The sequence below is a fragment of the Helianthus annuus genome, chromosome 5 (genome assembly GCF_002127325.2).
Source record: "Helianthus annuus cultivar XRQ/B chromosome 5, HanXRQr2.0-SUNRISE, whole genome shotgun sequence".
NCBI classification, from domain to species: Eukaryota; Viridiplantae; Streptophyta; class Magnoliopsida; order Asterales; family Asteraceae; genus Helianthus; species Helianthus annuus.
Window position 1 is genome coordinate 65661459 of NC_035437.2, and position 5538 is coordinate 65666996.

Genomic DNA, 5538 nt, shown 5'->3' on the forward strand with positions numbered 1-5538 from the left:
CTTTCGTGAGGATGGACTTTCGAGAGGATGGACTCCAAACTAAGGATGTACATTATATTTCATATAATAACACTTCTAAATCTTGTCTTAAACATTTCTCAGCTACGATATGTGATTGACGGAAGCGATAGACATATGCACTCAGAGACTCCCCCTTCGATATTGTTGCAGTCAATCTCGTAGCTTTCTATCTTCTCTCTGAGTCTTCTAGAAGCTTTGACAGTTTCAGCACCACAGGCACCCTATTGCTCTAACAAGCTCCTCTTAAATCTGCGTGTGGATTCCTCAGCTCCTCCTTTAGTCTGACTCTTTCTCCAGGCTCCCCCTTTCTTTAAGCTTCCGGCTTTTCAGGATCGTCACCTGGTTCTATCACTTCAAGCTCCCCCTTGCCTCGAGCTTTTCTCCAGACTCCCTTTTAGTCTAAGCTATCAGAATCGTAATCTGGTTCTCACAAAATTTTTACAATCAAAGATTATAAGATCACTCAGGATTAGTAACCTGGTTTTTTTTTGCATCCAGGATTAAACACCTGGCTCTTTTGCAAAAATTATCTGACAACTAAAACTTGTATATCCCAGTATCGAAACCTGGCTCTATGAAAACCATTTGACAGTTTTGACAATGAAAGTTCAAGACAAGATTTAGAAGTGTAGGATTGTATACTGGCTCTATCCCCCTATCAAATAACTTTATATTTGACAATGAAAGTATCCAACTACCAAAAAACCTCTTTCAGATGAACCGTGAGGATTTATCTGATTATCTACTAAGTCCAAATTAATGATCTTGGAGATTTCATGAACTGTTTTTTGATTTTTCTTTTAAAAACCTCAAGCTTCAAATTAAGGAACTTGTTTATTTTTCAGAAACAGGTTCAACATACTTTAGATTTTGAAACTCAGCTTTCCAACATCGGTTATCGAAAATAAAGCAGAAACAAAATCTTTTTGTATTTTACAAAGTTTATGCCACTACGTGAAAAAGGGGCTACGGCCACACTTTTGGCAAAACCGCCCTGTCACACATTCGAAAAAATGTGTGGCTAAAGGTCATTTATCACATTTTAAAACATCTTTAGTCACACATTATATATTTTGTGTGACCGTTTGTACCAGTTCAAAACTATTAGCCACACTTTTAGAAAATAATGTGACATTTATTTGTCACAACTCGAAATGCGTGGCTAAATGTGATCTATGGCCACATATTTTTGTTTAATGTGACAAAAACACATGTATTTGACACCTTTAGACACACATTGAGAAAAAACTGTGACATATATTAGCCACACTAGCAAAGTGTGACTGTATGTTATCTACGATCACAATATTTGTTTTCATGTGGCCAATAACATACGTATTCAAAACCTTTAGCCACATTTAAAGAAAAAAAACTATGACATTTATTAGCCACACCAAAAAAGTGTGACCAAATGTCATCTACGATAACATTATTTGTTCCATGTGACTAAAAACATATGTATTTGAAACCTTTAGCCGCACGTTAATAAAAAAAACAGCCACACTAGAAAAGTGTGGCCAAATGTGATCTACGACCATATTATATGTTTAATAATGTGGCTAAAATCTAATACATTTGGTCACGTATATTGTTTTGTGTGACCAAAAGTAAAACAATAGCGACACTTAAAAGTACAAAATTTCATGTGGCATTACATAAATATTCGTCATATCATCGTCACTTTGTTTATTTTGTGTGACGAAATGTTATCAAATGTCATGGAAAAATGTATGACCAAATGTTAAACTTATATCTTTAAAAAAATCTCCTCCAAAAATATTTCATTTTAAAACTTAAACTTCCCCCAAAATATTTCATCTTAAAATTTCCCACCAAAGTATTTTATATCTTTAAAAAATTCTCCTCCAAAAATATTTCATTTTAAAACTTAAACTTCCCCCCAAAATATTTCATCTTAAAATTTCTCACCAAAGTATTTTATATCTTTAAAAAAATCTCCTCCAAAAATATTTCATTTTAAAAATTAAACTTCCCCCCAAAATATTTCATCTTAAAATTTCCCACCAAAGTATTTTCTCTAAAACTTAAACTTCTCCATCAAAATATTTCATCCAAAATTTCCCTCTCAAATAATAATCTCATTTAAAAACTATGTAATTATTATTATTATTAATATTAAATTACAAGTTGATATTCACTATACTGAGCCAATGAACTTTGATTTTTTTGAGAGTTAAATGCCATTTTAGTCCTCGTGGTTTGGCTATTTTGCTAGTTTAGTCCAAAATTTTGAAACGTTACCATTTTACTCCAAATAGTTTCAACGTTTAAAACCATTGGACTAAACTGACAAAATGACCCAAACCACAAGGACTAAAATGGCATTTAACTTTTTTTTTAATTTATACAAATAATTATGCCATTTATAGTTCGTACCAAAGATCAACTTGGAATGACCGTAGCACGTATAGTCTCAAAACAACCATTTGTGAATTTACAACATTGCGCACATAGCTGTAGTATGGATGCAATTCCTATTCTTATATCGTACATTTTACAAGGGGTTGTACAGTAACCCTTGTAATTGTTAGTTTGGCCGGAATCGCTGATTTTTGGTCGGCCGACTAGGGCCGACTACCGATTAACGAAAAATTAATTAGTGTCCGGCCGACTAGTGCCCAACCGACTAGTGATTAATCGCTGACTAATCCTGATTTTTACAAAACTGCTTTTTTCTAGTTTTTTTTTTTTATTTCAGTTCGGTTCTTATCCTAAAACTTCCACTTTAATTGATACTCTCAATTTAAAAAAAAATCAGCTATATAAAACAAATATACAAAAAAAATCTTACTACAAGAGGTCATATATGTCATAATAGATCATATTAGGCCTTAATGGACCACAACGATCAGCAATAATAGATCATACATATTTTAATGGATCATACTCGGCCTTACGGACTACAACTGTTAATAGTTGACCGTATATGTCTTAATGGACCATGTTGCGCCTTAATGGATCACAACGGGCAATAATAGACCATACAAGTCTTGATGAACCATATGTGCCGTAATGGATCACAATGGACAATAGTAGATCATACATGTCTTAGTAGACCATGTTGCGGCTTAATATATCACAACGGGTAATAATAGACCATACAAGTCTTGATGAACCATATGGGCCTTAATGGATAACAATGGACAATAATAGATCATACATGTCTTAATAGATCATGTTGGGCCTTAATGGATGTCTTAATGGACTGTGTTGGGCCTTGATAGATCACAATGGCTAATAGTAGATCATACATTTCTTAATGGATCATATTGGACTTTATGGGATCACAATGGCCATTAGTAGACCATGCATGTCTTAATGGACCATGTTGGGCCTTAATGGATCACAATAGTGGATAATACATGTCTTAATGGACTATATTGGGCCATTATGGATCACAATTGACAATAGTTAGTATACATGTGTTAATGGATCATACTGGGCCTTAATGGATCACACTATATTGGGCCTTAATGGATCACATTGGACAATAGTATATTTTACATGTCTTAGTGAACCATATTGGGCCTTAATGTATCACAATGGACTATTGTCTTAATGGACCATATTGGGCCTTAATGGATAGGCAATAATAGATCATAAATGTACTAATGGACCTTATTGGGCCTTAATGGATTACAATAGGTAATAGTAGATCATGTATGTCTTAATGGAGCCCATTGGGCCTTAAAAGTCTATTACCTTTCATATTACACATATTTAACCCATTTAACTTTTTCTTGATGTTTCAGACTCGCCTTGTATTTTTTTTTGTTATTACCATTAACTTTACTTTTTGAAGTTCAGTCTCGAAATGTGACAACTGGCACAAAACCGGTAACCTCCGTACACCTTAATTACGATTTAATGATTACAATTATGTGCTTAAATGTCAACATTGATTGATTTGATGCTAAACAACTGAATTCATGCACGTTGTATGATATAAAATATTGCTTTATGCACAATCGAGAGCGTTGCATCAGAAACACTAGTAAACTCACCAGTAAGACACACTGTGTCAGCAAAACTGCAGAAAGTAGTCAGACGTTGGAACTAGGGCCTAGGTGTAGGTTCAACGACAAGAATACATTAAAACCCAAGAGTACATACAAGGGTTAACATATAGACATTCCGGAAGCTAATACGCACTAAAAAGCACCCGAAACGCACTTTAAGTGCAGATTTTATTAAATTCAGCTATAATCAGCTTTTAAACAAATAAATATCATGCAGGTGTTATGTCATATCGTCCAGAATATTTTCCTAAGTGTTGGAAATTAAAAGGGTTACAAAAGGAAACATAAAGGACACTAAACAGTGCAATTTAGCCCCTTAACGAACCGGTATCTAACCGAACAACCGGACATAACCCGGAACATCAAAATATTATTAAAAGCATTGTTTAATTATTTCTGAGGTAGTCATGGTCCCCGAACACCCTAACACACACTAAAATATCTAGTAACTAACTACACTAACTAGATACTTGGTATATGATTTCAAGGTAACTACATGGTTCAAAAATTACACTAAACCCCCCCCCCCCTTTGCTGATTTTCGGACCAAGCATGGCCCCACCATAAGATTTTTATAAATCTTCCCAAATCTCCTACAGGATCTTCTTGGATTCCATATGATCTACCAAGATCTCCTAAAGATCATAATCTTAGATTTGGATTACAAGATGATTTTATAACCAAAAGTTACACTTAGACCCCTCCCTACATCTTAACCAAAATCGGTCCCAAATGGACCCACCCCAAGATTTACACCATACTCTCATATCTTGTCTAGATTATCTTCCAATTGTTTATTGGATTATTGCTTGATCATGTACACATAATATATGAGCATATCTTATATAATCATGGCTCATAGATCACCCTACCATACTCACAATCTTATCTTAGATTTTATTCCAATGATTTAGTAGATTGTTGCTTGAAGATCTTGCCATAATATATGAATGATCTATATATGTATGGTTGCCTAGATATTCATCATTTCCCAAAATCACCCTCCCAACTTCACTCTCTCTCTCCCACTTTCGGCTCTCCCCAAACCACCACCATCACCACCACATAACCACCATATTCATCCATCGTTGAACATCTTTCAAGTGTAGAAGAAGGGTTGTAGGAGCTTGCAACTTGTGGAGCTTCAAGAGGGCCTTTTTCTTGCTTGTTCTTCATCTTTTTCTCATCATCTTCATCATTAGACTCTACCCTAGCCTTGTGCTAGTAGTAAGTTACTTGTACACCCTTGATCATCTTGTTTTTGTAGTTACAAGTTGTAGTATGATGATTTTGTCTAAATCATAAGAACAAGAACACTAAGATGGTGAATATGAAAGTTTACTTAAAATTTGAACATAAAAGATTTTATGAAGATGAAACCTTGTTAGATGAGGGTTGGGTTAAATCATACATGATATTTGATCGTTGGTTTCTTGATAAACCCGTTGTTCGGACATTAGTTGATACGATTTAGTAG